Here is an 18683-nt window from a genome sequence, read left to right as displayed (position 1 = left end):
AAAAAAAAATCGGAGTGACATGAAACTGCGTCTTGCTTTGGAGCGTAGAAAACGATTCGGCTTTGATTTCACAGATGAATTCTTAGGGAGTGCGGGGAAAAAAATCCTTTAAGATTCAACAGCCAATATTTGCAGAAATGAACAAACGATAAAACCCACAAGTCCGTTTCGCCTTAGATCCTGTGTTTGACTGTCACGGTGCAAAGAAAGCTGCTTTATTCCTTAAGCACGGGGAAGCAGAGAACAAAAGCTCTGTACATGCATCACTGCAATTACATGACATTGATATTGCGGTGATATTGCACCCTTGTTCCTACTGAGCTCTGCACACCCAGTTGCTTTCAAGTCTTAACTTTGCATGCGATTAAGGAAGATCTCCCAATGCAAAGTTCTAAAAAAATTCAAACATTGTCATGAGCATCAGAGGCAGACGAGAAACAGGCCTGAATGTAATTTTCATGCTACAGAGTGCAATCAGGAGGCGGTGCACTAAACGCAGCTGTACTGGGAAGCAGTAGATGACACATAGGTGCTTTTTATTAATAACCCCTGTATCTGAAATAGCTTTTTCTAAGTCCTGCTACGTTGTACCTTTTGGTGACCCTTGTACCAACCATGGGCTCCGGGGAGTGCGCACACCTTTCTTCTGAAGAGCTCACTTGTCAGAGCCATTTGCCATTTTACACACTGCAAGCTCCACAGTGCTGGTGGCGGGGTTGGTCCTATCTGGGGGAGAGCTGGAGCTCTGAATGTCTCTAACCCAGTCTAGCAGAGCCGTGCACTTCAAACGCCTGCCTTTACTGGCTGGGCCGCTACAGGTTGCCCAGAAGGGATGTCACATCGGGGGGGGGGTCAAGGGTGCTTTTCACGGGAATCTGTTGTAGGATCACGGATTGGGCCGGTGAAAGCAGACCGAGCACAATCCAAAAATCAATGGCCGTCACTGCTTCGGCTTTTATATTTTGTGAGATTCCTTTTATTTTTTTTAAAAAGCCAGAAGGTGTGTGGAGGGATTGAAATCCAACCGGTTTTGTGTTCTTAGTTTTGCAGGTGCGTGCGAGTAAGTTTTGATAGATGGAGTAAAAGTTGAATGTAGAGGTCAATAAGATGAGGCAGTTTTATTGAGACCAGGTCCTAACTTTCAATTTTCCCAGAAAGAAACGTTCACTTGTCACTTTTTTAAGGCACGTTATTGTCCCTTTTCAAACCAGCAGTTTTTATTTTAAAAAAATGTTCTTCTTTTTCTTGATCAAAACACACACGTTGCCTACTTGTGCCTTTCAGTTGGGAGTCTTTTAAAATGCAAATGTTTTCTGTTATGTTGTAATGACTTTTCAGAAGTAGCCAAAAAATGGAGAAAAAAAACCAGGATGAAATGGAACATTTCTGAAAAGATAAGGAAAAGCAAATGCCACAGTGAGGTCTGTCTGGGGAAGCAGTGCTGCTTTTTGAAACTGTACAGGGACCTTTGATTGCTTCAAATTAGACGTGTTTGAAGTTCCTCTAGCCCAGCATTAACACCACAGCTTCAGAAATATATGGACTGACTCCATTCAGCTCCACCACGTCTTGGGCCTGCCTGTTAAGGCTTCTCGGAGAGGAGGAGAAGGAACAGGAGCTATATACATACAGCCGTTAAGGTTGATTTAAAACCAAAAGTTTGAAAAATAAGAAAAGTGGTGAAAGTGTGATAAAAATAAAATGTTACACTGATGTTTGTTTATTTCCAGGGCGACTGATTTCAAAGCCCTGATATACCGTCACAGTAAGCCGCCTGCGTTTCTTATCTAATGGAGTGATGTCTTCATAAAGAAAGGATTTCAAGAGATTGTGCTCAATAGCTTATGCATAACTTGTTTTACTTTTTTTACTGCGCCTGTTTGAATAGAATGTAACAAAACTGTCTGGATTCAGCTATACAATTTAATTTAAAAAATGATTGAAGGGTAGTTGGATAAATACATGTAATGCTATCACATTGCCTTATCAAATAGTTTTCTTAATTAATACCTGAAATAATATAATATCTCTGTGTGCTCCCTCAAATTCAGGCTTAATTGAGCTGCAGAGTGAGAGCAGTTAAAAGAGACAACAATTAAGAACTTAATATAAGTTTAATTAAAGTCCATTAAAAGGAGATCATACTCGGAATATGAGAACGTCGAAGGCAGGATCTGGGAACCGGGAGGCGGTAGAGCTGACTCTGTGATGCGATGCCACCCTGAAAAAGAATACTGATCTTTAATTTGATTAAAAAAATAAATGGGACTGTTAGTTAAGAAAGTGGATTACAAGCAGTCACACTGGTAGCGACTTTGAATCTTTTTCTTTTTCCCTCGGCCTGCTCAGTGGTGTGAGTTGGGGCTTGTGGTGCGCAGGATGGTCGTGGTAGGTGATGAACAGGGTTGACCGTCACACATTTAAACCTGGCACCATGAGATCTTCTGAAATAAACCAATGCCCATCTGCAAGGCTCTTCTTCTAAACATGATGATATATGCTCTTATTAATTATCAGTGGCAATGTGAACAAGAACCGTTATTATAATTATAGTTGATTTAGCACCCTGCTTAATATGTTTCAATAGTTCATTACAGATAGTGTACTTGGAACGGAATTAATTTTCAAGTGCTTTTATTAAGATGGGCTATGCACTGTGGACTGGGTGTAAAAGTTGCAGTGGGCACCACCAATGAGGTCTATGAAGCAACTTGGTGTAGTTGCCATGGCATCTTGGTTACCATGACGTTTAAGTGGGTGAATTATATAAGAAGAACCTAATGAGTTATTGTACAGGAAGAGCCATAAAATTTTAAAAAAATTAAGATGGGTATTAAAAAGATGAAAACAATAGACTATATTACTGCATTAATCCTCTCTGTATGAGTTAGTGACAGTAAAATTATAAGAGCTAATTATGTTCTTCAGGATGGGTAGAAAGAAAAGAATTAAGCCTAAATGCCATCTGAGACAAGAAAATGATCAAAATTAAAGAGACACCACAGAGAACGGGTAAGGAGGCATCGCTTAAAATGACAGGCTTTCTTCTTCAAATGTCCTGTCGTCAGTTAGAATATACAGTACTTGATCGCTCCACTAAGAAGTAAAAGATTGCGTGGTGCTAATATGTTTTTCACACCTCTTGCTGTATTCAGACGGCTGTCACGGCTTATTTCCAGTAAATTTCAGAAAGAGGCGAAGCCGACGTCTTGCTTTGAAGCCAGAAATGGCAAATGGGAAAGGCGGCGGAGATGAAATTGACCTCTTGAGGCGTCCATTCCGAGCATCGTCATGACAGAACGCCAGGCTTGCAGAAGCTCTGGATCGGTTAGACTGATGGGACTCGTTCATGTTCAGAGGCCATCCCTGATTCTGAGCATCCTGCCACTGTTCCCTCTGCAACAGCAAATCAACAGATTTTTGAAAAAGAAAATTCAGGAATATGAGTAGAAAGCGTCCGATAGAAATCATTTTTTTGGAATTGCGGAGCTGAGGTTATTATTATTTTGATTATTTTCCCAATAATTCTTTTCTCCCAGTCTTCACGATATAGAATGTTAAAAAGACTAGTAAAAAACTCTCTGCTCTGTATCTTTTATAAAACAGGATATGTATGGTGTGAGACAGAGACGTGACATAGAGTAAGTCTGCTCCGTCTGCTTATTGTGAAATAGTTCCCCTTTTGCCAATTACGATTCTAATGTATGGGGAAGGTCTCCGCCCGGATGCTGCAGGGCCGTGTGCAGTAAGTGCAGTGTGTCGAGTGTTGAGTCTGAAGAGCTCCAGAGCCTCCAGGCGCTGTGATTTGGTCACGCTGAGACACGCTGTCCAGTCTGAGGGGTGGTGAGGTGATGGCATGCGGGACCAAAGATCTGCTTCCTAACAGTTTTATAACATGATCCGTCATGAGCCGTGTACTTTTTTAAAGGCTTCAATTAAAAGCGTTATTAATTTGATGCGGTGTGCTGCTCCCAGGTGGGCCCGATCTCCTCCTCTGAGCTCTCCCTCTTCTTTCGCTGCTCTCTGTCCCTCTGCGGCGCGAGAGGCGAGAGGGGCGAGGCAAAGCGGCGCTTTAACCTCGCCAGCAGCCGCGAGCACGTGAAGACTGCTGAGTCCCCCTTTCCTGCCTTCAAGAAGAGCTGACGGAGGCAGTGAAATAATATTTCTAACCATATCTTCAGGTCCATGTCTTTTTTTTTTTGTATTTCTTTTTTTTTTTCCTCCAGAAAATCGGTGAAGCTCAGAAATGCTGAGTAGCGTTTCATAAGCAAAAGTAAAAAAATAAAAAACCCTCAACAGTAAAAATCAAGGTCCTGGGAATTCGAGTCTCCAACCACGCTGACACACATCCCTGGGCCAACACCCTGGTTCCTAGAACCATCTTTTTTGTTGAAACCCAAATCACGGTACCTCTGTCTTTCCTAGGACCTGATTTCACCAACGATGTAGACGTCGATTTAATCTCGGCTACCAGAGCCACGGTGTCACAGGCAGGATTTTTAATATCAAGAAGTAATTCTCTGCGAAAGTCGAGCTGACAGCGGCAGTGGATGTGCCGTGCTTAAGTTACAAATCAGGAGATTGAAAATGGCAGGAAACTGTACCCTAATGAAATATTGTGGTTTGCTTTATGTTTGCTTCCCGGTCTGGTTTTTATTGTTTTTGTTTGCTTGGATCTTTATTTGTTTTTCATCTGGGGGGACCTGTGTTTTGATTAAGGAGCGCTTACGGGAGGACGATACCAGTTGAAGAGAGCATTAGACATGATTCAGTATCTGTGCGTAAAGGGCCCCCTGTGCATCAAATGCCTACACACTTATCCCGCCCTGAAGCTCCTATCTCCTGATGTCGGAGCTGTGCAAAGTGAGTGGAAGTAACATAACATCATAATATCACTTTATTAGCCCTAAACAATTTCTTGCATTAGGAATTTGTCTTTTCGCATACCCCAGCTTGCTCTCCATGAGACACACAGACAGTGGGAGAAGCTTTGGGTCAGAGCGCAGGGTCAGCTATTGTACAACGCCCCTGGAGCAGTTAGGGTTAAGGGCCTTACTCAGGGGCCCAACGGAGTAGGAGTCCTCTGCCGGCTGCGGGATTTGAACCGGCAACCTTCCAGCCACAGGCACAGATATTGAGCCACAGAACCACTGCTCCACCCCAAGTCAAAAGTCATTGACAGAAAACTCCTGAAAATTATACATAAGATCCCTTTGCTGAACCCTTGATTGTAATATCAGTATTAATATTTTAATATTTAATTCATATTTTCCAACTTCAGTTCCTGAAAGAAGACCCCAAAACTTACCTTGCAGCCTTTCTGGCTGCTCTCTCCCAGCAGTGTTGGCTACTGAAATGTAGGCCCGGTGATACCTCTCGTGATACCTGTGATGACACTAGAGACTGGGCTGGGCCAGCGACTGGCTGTTCTGTCTGGTTAAAGGAGTTGCTTCTTATTCTTGCGTTCTCGGTGCTGGTGGAGAACCAGGCATGCAGACTGTTGTTTTAGGTTAACTCGGACTACTGTCACGCTGGCCTGGGGGAGGTGAGGCCGGAATAATGTGCTGGTTGTGCTGCCACTTTCTGAGGGGTCGGGACGCTGTGTTTCAGAATCGCTGCATTTGTGTCCTTCTGCCTGTGACACTGCAGCTGCACAGAGCTCTCGGCTATCTGGAAGGGGGCTAGAGGCAGTGTGCTGTAGGTTTAATGTGTGCTACTGTCAGGGCTGTGTGCTCTTCACAGGAGAGGGACTGTCAGAGACTGAGGAGGGAGAAAGAAACTTATTATTTCCAGTTTGTAAGGAGCAAGCAACTCATGAGTGCTGAACAGAAACTCAATTATTAAAGCACGGTGCTGTAACAATGCTATCTGTGTTCTCTTCAAGGACATTGAAGAAGAAGTGGCACTAGGTTAGGAACTTAGAATGAGGCCCTTCAGTTCTGTGTCCTTGGATATGAATTTTTGTGGTTAAAAGGATCCTTTTATGTGTCACGTTTTTAATAATAGAAATTGCAAATGTTAAAATGTTAAATATTATATGCATTAAAAATCATAAATAAATGCCAGGGGAATAAAGTCTTATAGCATATCAATATGATTGTTGAATTAAAAATTTTCCTTTAGGTGTTGCACGCCTCATAAACGTTCCACAATGTGTTAAACAAGCATATTAATTGAATTTTCGGCAGTAAAGGATTTAATGAATTCTCTAATAAAGTAAATGTTAGACTTAGTTACAGTCTGTGCCATGGATTGGCCTAATTTTATTTTAAATTATTAGTAACAGTTGCTAAGGCATTTTTCCATGTGTAGTGTTTTATGCAAAGACTATAAATGAGCATATATATAATTTCACTCAGAAGATATTTTTTCTGTGAACAGTATAAAACTGGAGGAACTATGCGTTTGAATTTAAGTACAGGATTTTTATTTGTAGGTATATGATAGAACAACAGAAGTTTCAACAACAGCTGGTCTTTTCCTCTCTGATTAAATATCAGTACATCATCGTACAGATGTGGTTGCGTTTTTCAAGTTTTTTTTTAAATGCAGCTGCCCGTGTTGCAGTCTGATTCCGTTAAAGCGCTTGAATCCTGTGTTGATAATACTGTGTTGGCTATATTTCAAGAAAGGATCAGATTTAAATTTTCAACAGTGCTGACATTGACGGTCATCTGTACTTCAGACTCCTCAGAAAAGAGAAGGTCAGTAGGGGAACCATAATGTTCAAAATGAAAACAGGATATGCCAAATTCACTTTAACAGATCTCCGGGCCTTATGTTTTTTTATTTACAGCACCATATTTTGTTTTAATAAATAAGAACACTAATAACAGGTGTTCACACCCAGAGAAGGCTCCACAGTTTCTTGGATAAACCATTTACTTGTTCCTTTGCAGCCTACACATGCTGACACAGCTACCTACAGTACTTCAACTTCTTTTCACTGTACTACTGGGGCAGGAAAATCACTTTTGGCATTCTTGAATTTCTGGAATTTTGGATTGCTGAACCTTTTCATTTTCAATTGAAAACTCAATTGTTTGATTAGACCAAAGTGAGCTTTCTTCATTTTTTCTGATCTGCTGTATGAATGTCAGTGTCCTGCGTGAATGGATTGAGAGAAACAGATGATCAGTGGAAGAGGCTTCATTAATGGCCTTTCCAAAAAGAAGTCTCCAAGTCTCCTCAACTGCTACAATTTCCCAAGCCTGCCCTGATGCTCTGAGATCAGGAAAGTCAAGACACTATCGCAGCATCCAAATCTTAACTGATCCCTGACCCAGAGCCGTCAGTCAGTCTGCCCGGGAGAGGAACTATTGTAACCGCGAGTCAAACACCCCTCAGGTCCCTTATATACTCCTGTGAAACGAAGGGGCTGTGTGCAGTCAATGCCAGACTCCCCTAGAGGAATTCTTAGCTCTCGTAATCCCAGTGTGTACTTGTCGTTTCTTCTTATCTTCTGAAGAGGACGGAGAAAAGAAATTGCCTGCTTCCTCCTTTCTTTATTACCTTCTATGCAAGGAGTCTGAAAAGAAGCTGTTGGCAAAGATCCAGATGCAAGGAGATTACTGTAATCTTAGGCATTCACCTGGTTTTTACGTTGGTAGTAAGCGTAGATTAGTGAAAGGCACACACTTCCTTTATCAGACATAATCTACACACATCTTCAGAAAACTAAAGCAAATACGATGGCAGGAGGTGTTTGACATAGCCTTTCTTACAGTTTTAAAGTCTTAATGTTTGTATATTTTCTTATACATGTACCTCTACCATTCTAGACTTTCTATAATTATATCATAGCGTGAGAAAGATTATTAAGCGCAGTCAGATTTATAGCTACAGCTTTGTGCTCCGTAACGAGAATATGTTGATTTTTTTTTTTATTGTCGGGAACTGAATTGGTCTGAAAAAGACATTAGAGTCTGATTGCTGCGAGAGCAGCTGAAACACACATTAGTGCTGTAAGTTTTTACTAATAAGTTTCCTGAGAGTCCTCAGTGGGTTCAGTCGGAATCATTCTCGGATTAATTTAGCGATTGCTCCTCCATGCCTTGCACAGTGCAGGAGGATTCTGGTAATTCGGTCTCTAGTTTACCTTGGAAGGATGTTGAAAGTGGTGAAGACAAATACAGCGGGATTTTCAAGACCGTTTCAAACTATAATTCCTCTCCAAAGAATAAAAGTAATGACAATCAAATGAGAACACGTGTTTACATTATTCCAAACATTTGCCTCATATCTCCGCTCCAAAGGATTTGGAGAATTAAGGACTGATGATATGGGTTTTGACTCAACTTCAAACCCTCACCCAGTAAAAGAAAAAATTGGTTAGCATTTTATCAGGTTGTTCTTCAGAGACAGATTTTACAGATAAAATTCAAGAGGAGCAAGAACTGTGAAGAGGGACCTGAAGGTTCCACAAGCTGATTTGTAGTTGTAGAGAAAAGTTTCACTTTTGCATGGAGCCCACCTTCAAATATGGCGGGATCAGTGCGGGTCAGGATTTGTAGAGAGACTCACTGAGCACCTTTTTGTTTTTAGTGGTCATATTACAAAAAAAGGTCATCGTAATTCCCCGGAGAAGCTCCAGGCCATCAGTGGAACTTCAGAAGGTAAGGAAACCTTACCGGAGAGCCAGCCTGGCCTTTTGATGCCCATCAAGTCTGTAGTGAGGTTGAAAGCCGGTCACTGTTTTTAAAAGAAAGGCTTTAAAAAGAAAGGTTTTAAAAGAAAGAAGAAGAAAATATAGAATTAACCCACATATTCCCCCCAAACAGGCAAAATTTCGGTGTTCTTTGACTGGAAACTGAATAGACAAAAGTTACAAGTTAAACAATAAAAGCTCTGGCTGTCTTGTCTTCGTCTGATGGACGGTACACGCAAAAGCTACATTACCGACCTTTTCCTGCTGGGTTTTATGGATCTGAGCACTAAGGATACTTTACTCACGGAAAAACCTGTGCTTTTAATCGATTTCAAACAAAATGGCAAACATTGATTTAGGATTACGGATTGAATTAATTTTAATGACTTAAGGCCAGCAGTATAAGATGCTGGTCGGGGCTCAGGGTGTTAATTCTTCTTGGGTCAGCACTGCTGTACCCTTGAGCTAGATGCTTCGCTCAGACTGTTCCAGTAAATGCCCTAGCAAATGAGAATTTATTCTCAATTGGCTTAATGTAAAAAGAAAAATGGTTCTCTCAATGGCCTGATTCACATACAATTTTTGTATATTATTTTCAGATTAGACTGAAATTGCCAAACTAAATGCATTTGTATTTGAGTTGACAATAAATCCTTAAAAAGGAGCTTTGTGTGTAAACCGAGGATCTGAGATCACCTTGATGTCTAATCACTGGGGGCTCTTAGTAATCCGCGGCAGCGGAGGGCCGCAGCTGTAGCATCAAACCTTTCGGCCCTTTTCCATTGCAGCGAAAAATATTGTTCTAGAGAATCAAAAAGAACAGAGCTTCTGAGAAGAAGCCTCTTTCCAGATAGCCTGGGCGGATCACTGTGAGGGAGGACGGAGCTCTCTCACCGCAGGGTTGAGGCCTGCAGGCCAGACGTCGCCGGGGTCAAGCCTGTGTTGCCTGGTCACCCCCAGGCAGCCCCAGCCGGCCCTCGGCAGCAGCTCCTCCAGCACTCGCAGGCCCAGGTCCCCCGTAGGCCTGCGGTGCGCTCACACTCTCCCTCCGCGCCGGCGCGGAGCGGAGGGTGCTCAGTTGATCATTAGAGGCCGGTTCCGAATCAGGAGCTACGTCTGTCCCCACAGGTTGAGACCTTGGGATAGAGGGCGGGAGATCTTGCTGGTCTTGCACGGGGAGAGATCTTCAAGCCGATTCAGAAGCCTTCCTTATCCCATGGCCTTGGTGTGGGTGAAGATACGGGGGGCTTTTTCACCCCACTCTCTCGCTCTTGGGTGTGTTCACAGGCAGTGGCAGCTTGGGAGTGCGGCTCTTGCTCTGGTGACCAGTGTTGCCGCGATGGGCAGTTTCCTCAGGGCTGGTCGGAGGCGTTTGAGAAGCCGTACCCTTCGGTTTGGGACGCTGCTTGTTACCCAGCTGGGAGCTGACTGAGACAACCAAAGATATATGTGAATGAAAACGGCTGCATCTCAATATAGCGAACTTTTGCCTTCCTCGGAAACTGTCGTTCCCTGATTGGACGCACCCTTTTTGATTGTGGCTGTAGCCACGGTGTGGTTGATTTCTTGTTTTTGTTTTTCTGTCCGCCTCTGTTGCTATTTTTCTCAGAGTCGGATCATTATTTACCCCGGACAAAACAGATCCTATTTTTTATACTTCAGGATTTTTGCAAAGCGTGACCGTTAATCTCTGCGTGCCGCGGTACAGCAGTTTGCCTGCCATTTCCAGCAATTGAAAGCTTTGAGAGGGAGGAAAAACAGGACTCACAGTGAAAATATCCTTTATCTGCTCTTAAGTAGCTTCTGCACAAACCCTCTGCATTTTCAGCTGGGATGTTGTTCTGTGAGCAAGCAGCTTGCGATTCCTTGGATGGCTGGCCTGACCCAGGGAAATGCTAACAAAGCTGTAAAAACAACTATGAATGTGTTTAAAAATAAATCTGCTCCTATCTGCTCTGCACGTGTGGGAATGACAGTGAGCTGGAGGGATGCTGTGGAAGACGCTGGCTTGTGCTTTGCTTTAATACATTTTGCATGGCTTGTCAATGATACTCTTGTCGTTTTTTGTTGCTCTTCCTTGTAATGATCCAGACGCACAAAGCCAGGATTACGCTCCTGCTTGTGCCTTTTTAGCATTGTAAAAGCAAAAACGGGTGGATAGCCTAGACCCTTCAGTCCTGATCTTTTGACACCCCAGACTTGGTGACGTGCGCCCGTCTCGTTGTGCCAGACAGCCTTGAACGATGAGGGCCTTGTGGTACCAGGGCAGCCAAGACCCCACCACGTACAGGACAGGCACATCTCTCTCTCTAGGATCGGTTTTTAATTTTGGCCTCAAATCTTTCGGAATGAACAAGAATAAGGGTTTTGTTTTATTAACCTCAACAAGATCAAGAATTTATTCTTGTTTGCCAGAAAAAAAAAAAACAGGCTGTCCCTTTTGGCACTTTTACAAATCGGATAATGCGGTCTCCTCCTCGATCACATGCGTCTGAAATAAAATGTAGATTATTGCCATCAATGGCAGCCGTGGTGTTAACGATGCTATTTTCTCATTATTCACTCGTTACTCCATGTACCTTTGTTCTGACTTTGCTCGTATTTCTGCCAGTAGTGTGTTTGCATTGGTATGAGCTGGTCGTGATTGAAGATCACATCCTGTGCATTAAGTCTTTGTTACAAAGGTGTCTTGGGACTTGTGGAAGAGGTGATCGGACCCTATGCGGTGCAGAGCAAATTATATGTCCAGAAATCCAAAGGGCGAAAGACGGAACACGAGGTCAGGTAGGCAGGCTAGGTCGGGTTCCAGTAGTTGGTACGGTATCCACATCAAAATCCGCTAGAGAGAGAAACGAAGGCGAAGCCGGGGACGGAGCAGAGTTGTGTATCCATTAGTCGGGTTAGAAAGGTATCCAACTCCGAGAACCGCGAGACAGAGACGCAGACGTTGCTGAAGGTTAAACAGGGTTGGTATCCAGAGATCAGAAAGTACGCGCACAAGAGAAAGGCTAAGTCGATCTCAACAGTGAGCGAGGACTGAGAGGAGTGAGCGGGTTAAAATGGGGAAAAGGGTGAGCGCGGTGCAAATTGTTAACGAGGGCGCAGGTGTTGACACCGGGAGGTGCAGGCGGGAGTGCGGTTCGTGACAGTCTTGGTGGAAGAGGTGTCTTGTTGAGTTGACGTGTAGCGCTTTAAAAGTAGATGCTGCTGCGTATGGTGAAAAAGAGGATGTGTTGAAGTGATGGGAGTACAGTACCTTCCCCCTCCTCTTATACGTGCAGGGCTATGGTGAGGAGAGACTGGAGCTGGAAAACAACCTGCGTTAGGAAATCGCACTATATCATACAAATGGAAGTGAAAAGAGAAGAAACTACAGGTGACCAGAGTGAAAGAGTCAGCATGTGTTTTTTCCACTTAAAAATACATTGTGGTTGTTTTTGTTTTGAGAGCTCAAAAGAAAAGAAAAAGCATTTAGAACACCAGGAACAAATAAGTCATCTGATCATTCAGGAGATTAAAAAAACGTGTCCGCCCTCACCGTGTTCTTCTGGATTATGTGCCCGCCATTAACACAGAGGAACTGTGCAGTGTTCCCACACTTCTGCACCTGTGAGGAAAGCTAGTGGCTACTGGGGTTTGTGCGTGCTCCCTTTTTTGCTTGGTGGTGTGTCCCAGATGTGTAATCCCTGTGCTCACCACGTCACGCCAAGCATTGCAGGTGAGTGATGGGCACTATGGGGAGGACTGGCAGGAACAGAGGGGACAGGAGGGGGAGAGGACACAGCAAACTAATGTACATGTCCCTGTGCCTCCTCCCGCCTTTCCAGAGCACAGAAGATTTAGGTCATAATGCATCAGAAAAAATGTAGCACAAGTGGCCTGTCTCCCCTCTCTGGGTAAATATCAGAGTCTGTTTGCGGGGGAACAAATTAACATGTTTGCTCTCTGAGGCAATGTCACTCAACAATTTTTTTATTACTGTTCCACCAGACAGCCCTCTGGGGCATTTGACAGCAAGTTCCAGCAGTTATCAAAATGCACAGAAAAAAGCACACAATGGCATTCGAAACATCAGGGGAAAGCTGAATAGAATGCAGTGTACTGTTCGAGGTCTGGAAAACAGGTTAAGATGATGTGATGGCCTTGAGCATTTCCAACTTTTGGCTTGTGCTCTAGGTAGTTTCAATTTTCCAGCGATGCCTAAGACAAAATGAGTGGCCTGCATGAATAGCATGTCTGAGATGGACTCTAATGACAGTTGTATAAGGCAAAATCTTTTTTTATTTAAACACTTCTGGCAGGTGGCAGGCATGTTTGTTTAAATAATGATCAACAGGGTACCATGCTGTAGACATTTTACTGAATACAGTTCAGTAGTTGTCAAGATTTCCCAAAGTCTTCTGTCAGGATCTGACATCTTATCACGTAGCACGTTAATCATGTTAATCAACATTTCCATTAATGAGTAGGAAACTGATTGGGGTGAAATGTCTCAGAGGCTCCTCATGGGGTCTCCAGTGTGGAACAGCACAACTAACTGATGACTGATCATAATTATTCATACTTACAGTGTCGCACTTGTTCTCCAAATTTCTTAAGGTTTCTTAAGGACTCCAAGTCACCTACAGTAGATTATCCACAAATTTACTTAAGAATGCAGATTACTTGATTAAAGTAATTCAAGGTAAAATGTTGATCTGACACCTTATCACCACAAACCCCACCAGCTGTCTTTACTGATGTTAAAATTTGCCATTGGCCGTTTGGAGGCCAGAGGTCAGGTCAGAGAAACTGGAAGATATCTTTGCCCTCTCTGTGTTTCAGCAGCAGCCGTGATGCAAATTAGTCAGTCTTTATCGCCTGCATTTGTAACTGAGCAGCAGGTTCACTTCATCGGATCACTTCATGTGAAGCACTTCCGCAACAGGGCAAACAGTGGCTTACGCATGCAGTACCACTAACAAAGTCTCGGACATAACAAGGTAATCAATTCATAGGTAATGAATAGGAAAAGGCCGACAGTGGGAACTGCTCTCTTAATGCTGCATGAAAGGCTTGTTCACAGCTGTTTATCTAGAGTTACTGATGGCAAAAACCACCACATTGTTTTTGGTGTGTAGTTGCATTTCTTCTGTTTTCTCAGCAAACAGAAGCTTTTAGATTTTCATTATGAGCCACCCCTTAGCGAAATCATGGTGAGGCACGGGCGCTGGTCCAGAAGAAGATACCCTTCACGTGCGTGAGACAAACCGCAGGCTAATCGCGTCGATCGGAGGGTGTCATCAATACACAGGCCTGATGGTGCAGAGAGAGCGCGGGCGAGCCACGGCGCGTTCCAGCAGCTTGGCGACGCAACGCAGCGTCCGATTTCACCAGCCTGGGCTTCAGAAAGACGATCCCTCTTTGGCTGCACAAGGGGAAGCAATTAAAAGCCCTGATGGCGAAGCCGAAGCAAGATCGAAGCAAGGGGTGTAGCTGACAATCTGTGACTCAACAACTAAAAACCCCCTTGTACAATCAAGACAGGCGATACACACTATTCCCAGCAACAATGATTTACACTTCTCAAGTAAATAACTCCTAGGGGAACTGCACATGTGCAGTCTTGTAATGAAATGTTTTTTTATGATATTGCTCCACCGTCTCTGGCAAAAATGAATTGGCATTGTTTTGCCATTTTTTTTCTTCTAAATGTTTACCTGTACAGTGCAGCTGTTGGACGTTACACTGTAACGGATGAGGATCGTTCCACTATTGGTTATGTCATTGATGTTGCAGTTCCAGGACAGGGATCTTGGAGCTCTTTGTGCTGGGGTAAACTGTACTTGTGTATGATTGCGAAACCTTGCATGTTTGCAGCTATACTGTACGCTGGGTAGCTCTGCAATGATCCATGTGTCTGAACAAATCACACCAACACTGATCTCCAAGTGTACCTGCCTAACCCCAAAATACAGTAGGTTAGACCTTTCTTGTGGCAAGTGTCATTGGTTTGGTCTTATTTTATTCCAGTATATACAGAGTTTATAGAAAGCTAAGCCAGACAAAGGCTCTTCTTGAGATGCTGCCTGCACTGTAGAAACTCTCTAGAAAGCCATTTCATTTTAGCTTTATCGTTCCCATCTCTCCCTGACACAGTAAACTCCTCTGACACCAATAAGTAAAGCAAAGTTTTTCTGTCACGAGTTAATAATTTTTTGACAGTTCTCCAAAGGATCTTAGGGAGCGCATTTGTTGCCTTCAAGCCAAACAGTTGGCTCCTGGAAATATTGACCTAATCTTGTGCCTGGAGGTGCCGCTGCCTCTGTGGGATTTCAGTCTAAGTATTTTTCTGCTTTGTTCAGCATGTCCTGTTCTGTACCCTGGTTTCGTCTCTCCACTGTAATGTGTATCTGAGACAGGGGACCTGACACCAGATAGATGTTCACTGATCTTTCCACCTGCCCTTATCATCTCTCCACCTGCTGTAAACGGTTCCGCGGATTTTTTATTAAAAAGCTGAGCTGCCCATTATTTTCGTTTTACACCCACCCACACGCAGTTTGGTCTCACCACTTTGTCTTAAGGCTAAGCTCTCCTGGGGGAGCCACTGACACGCCCACCTGTCGGTGCGATTCTCCTTTTGGCACGCTGCCACGGCGCCTGATGGGCGAGCTAGTGCTGATCGCCGGAGCAGCATGTCTCTCCCCGACACCACTGCACGCCCTGTTGCCCCCTGGCTGCTCTGCCAGCTGTTCACATCCACCTGGGGAATGCCGGTCACACTCAGCTCGTTGATATGACCCAGGGTTGAAGTAATCATGAATGGTAATAAAGAACGAGAGGCAGAGACTCAGACAGCTGCTGGAAGGCTCTCCACTCAGTGAATTTTACTGAGCTATAAATCCCACCAAGACTACAACATTAGGAGTTCAGGACTGGGATCGCAATCTTCTGACATACCAGGTATTCCCATTCCTGTGGTGTAAATCACCCTAAAAGCAAACCAAAAAACTGATTGTGGATTCAGCCCATTCCATTCGAGGTGCCCAGTAAAATCTGTTAAACAGCGTTTATAAAAGGTTTTAAAAGTTCCTTTTAATGTGATTGTGGACTTATTTTGCATCACTGTTTAACAATCTGAAACACTACAGGTGCCGAGAGGGTGGTCTGCCACACATTTTGCACTGCCCGCAAATCCACGTTTCTAGAGTAGCTGTAGGTTTCATGGTGACTTCATGCACTCTGTAATCGACTAGACAGGATGAGATGCTTAAACTGTTGCACAGGCCTCTTCGTTTTTGTTTAACTTTTGAAATGCATCTACAGAATCTGTTCCATTCAATTCTCTGTCAATGAGAGGACACGTTTAGGAGTCCTTCTCTCCAAAAACAGTCCATTTTTAGTTAATAGCAATCCGCACATAGAGATTGAATTTTTAGATCGTACATTGTCCTGTGGTTTTAGTTATCTCCCATGCTGTATTTGTGCGCCAGGCTTCATGCGAATTGTTCTGTGATTAGAGAGCTGACAGGGGGCTGGTAATTCTAGTGTTGCATGATAGGATCTATGCGTCGCTCAGTGATGCAGACTAACTCTAAGACTAACTGCGTAAGTGATGTCCTTTGATCTTGTGCAGGCAGCTCGTCGGAGAGCAGTCGAGAAAAAAAAAAAGGATTATGCTCCATACGCTCAATAGCAGCATGGAAAGAACACAAGAAAAGCAGAATTGACTTAGGTTTCGCAGGTGTTTTCTGAAGGAGTGCAAAACAATTTCCCTCATGGGTTTACTATTGGTTCAGACAAGTCTGGCAGCTTAGTGAAGATCTGAGCTTGTTCATTATGTGTCGCGCTGGGGTGGATGCTGCGTAGCCTTAGGGTGACCCTGAAAGATTTTCCAGTGGGTTCCCCGCTTCTGTTTTCTCAGCAAACATTGTCCCGCAGCTCTAGCAGTACGCCGAATCAGAAACACACGGGGGCTGCATTTCATTCAGGGGCTTAGCACTGTCGAGAGGGCTCCTGGGATTGACATGGCAAGCTGGCAGGAAATAGAGTTTTCTAAACTAATTGTTTTGAGAAATGTTTTGAGTGTTTAAGCATCAGCGAGGGCCAGTGTTGTTGCACAGTCCTTGGTGTAACCCCACAGGGGTGTCAATCAAGGGGAGCTTTATCGCTCGTCACAGCGCAGCCTGTTTGAGATGCAGATGAGGGCATGGCGGAGATCGTCGGTGCCTCCCTTGCTCCTTTCCGGAGAAGTACAGAGCCACAGCCCTTCTACACAGCCTCGCTGATTCTCTCCCCCTTCCAAATAGGCGCTGCATTTAAGAGGTGTCCCTCTGCAACGCTCCACGCGATGCTTAGCCACATAAATCTGGTCACTTTGATTTATTGTCTCTGGTGCCTTTGTGTATCCCCTCGAGAAGGTTTGGGAATTGAATTACTCAAGAGCTGAGGTTTGGAGAGTCCAGCACTATCTATTAAACTCCTGCACAGCTCTGATCCCTTTTGCGTATTTCTGTTATTTTATTACTGTGCGAAGATCATTATGCTTGGAATCTGCTGGTCTTTCCTTATATTAAAGATTTAACTGTTCAGTTGTTTTCAGATGCTCATGCAGTGTACAGTAAGTAACTCAGAGCAATACACGTCACTGTCTGTGCATGATTATAGATCTATTTGTGGGGCGGGAGGAGTCTTGCTGAGGCTCACAAAATATTGATGGATCTGAGCACAGGCTCTATAGACTAAAGATTTAAGATTTGAATTTAAGATTTAATGTCAAGAAAGTCTGGTGCACAAGCCAAACAGTGACAAATATATATTTTTTTTGTATATTTTGACATTAGCAATTCATGCTCGTGTCAGCTCTGTTGCATGCATGGCGTTTTGTAAAATATTGCTGCACTCCCGAATTTAGTTTGAATGTCCCTTCACTCTGGGATCTTTGATGTCGTCCTCGCTTGGTACAACTCAACCAAGGTTCCCTCTGCCCAGCTGAAAGCTGGAACAAGAATCACTGTGAGGGGGGGTGAAGGGACTGAGCACCAGAAAATTAACTCTTGGGAACTCAGATGAATGAAGCAATGGCTCCACCCACTGATATCCCCAGCACATAGTTCTTCTGCCATATCAGATCTTGCTTTGTTCACCTATTGCTAACCCAGGCCCTTTTCCAGCTTAAGCACAAACAGGAATTTTAAATGAAGTATAAAAAAAATCAAGCTGTTGTCTGCAGTTCTCGAAGGGTGACGTTCTGTTCTGCAGTACAAAGGCACCTGGCTTCTGCCATCCGGCTTTTTAGAGGCTAAAAAAGATTTGGCCCTTTGATTGCAGGGGCTCTGTTAGTACTGAATAAGTTTGCCCTTGGCAAGAACAATCACTGTTCAAGCAGGCAGGGGATATCAATACACGGTCAATAGACAGGTTAGCCTGGCCCCCGCAAAGGGAGTTCTGGGCAGAATATCAATGGCAATTAGGCAACTTAAATGAGGAGGTGAGCCGTTCGCTGCACAGATCCTACAGGGGAGGACAGACTGGAGTTGCTCCCAGAATTCTGTCTCTCGGCAGCTAGCATTCTTAGTCCAGTATCCTGAGTAAATCTGGATGTGATCTGTTGTGAAAGAGCCTATTGGTCCAGGGTGAACGAGAGGAGCGCATTTATAACTTAGAGATTTTCATCAGCAGGTTTTTTTTGGGGACACATTTGTTCATTGAGGCTGCGCTGTTCACAGAGTAAGAAGAGATATGTTTGCTCTAGTTGTTATTTCTTAGAGGCACCATCTTTGTGCACTTGCTGCTGTGCTATTGTACTATGATGTTTGAGGAGGGCAGATGTTCAATATGATTTGGGGCTGTCACTTGAGGGGTGACAGAGTTGCCTCCGATGTGTAAGAGCTTCCCCTACCTTGGGAAAGAATGCCAGATGAGATGCGTTTTCTCCTGGTCTGCAAGCAAGACCGATTCTTTTCCCATTTTGGGCTCCATTCGGCAAACACTGTATCTCCTATTGATGAATCCTTAACATTACTAATTAATGACTATGTTTCAGAGGTGGGAA

The 18683-nt window shown here is 43.9% G+C and overlaps 1 protein-coding gene and 1 long non-coding RNA gene across 4 annotated transcripts in view; one reads left to right on the top strand and one right to left on the bottom strand.

Annotated features, from left to right (window-relative positions):
• The window catches only part of asic1b (acid sensing ion channel subunit 1b), a 175572-nt gene that overhangs the window by 37172 nt on the left and 119717 nt on the right, over positions 1 to 18683 (top strand). The window lies entirely within an intron of this gene.
• On the bottom strand, positions 1636 to 5663 carry LOC148678536 (uncharacterized). Its single transcript, XR_015939198.1, has 3 exons — positions 5309 to 5663; positions 3263 to 3396; positions 1636 to 2221 (listed from the first exon to the last, which is right to left on the bottom strand). It is a non-coding gene; the product is annotated as an uncharacterized LOC148678536 (long non-coding RNA).

This window comes from Lepisosteus platostomus, chromosome 1 (genome assembly GCF_059453375.1).
Source record: "Lepisosteus platostomus isolate fLepPlt1 chromosome 1, fLepPlt1.hap1, whole genome shotgun sequence".
Lineage (NCBI taxonomy): Eukaryota > Metazoa > Chordata > Actinopteri > Semionotiformes > Lepisosteidae > Lepisosteus > Lepisosteus platostomus.
The sequence above is the reverse complement of the archived record's forward strand: the minus strand, read 5'-3'. Positions and strand labels throughout refer to the sequence as shown.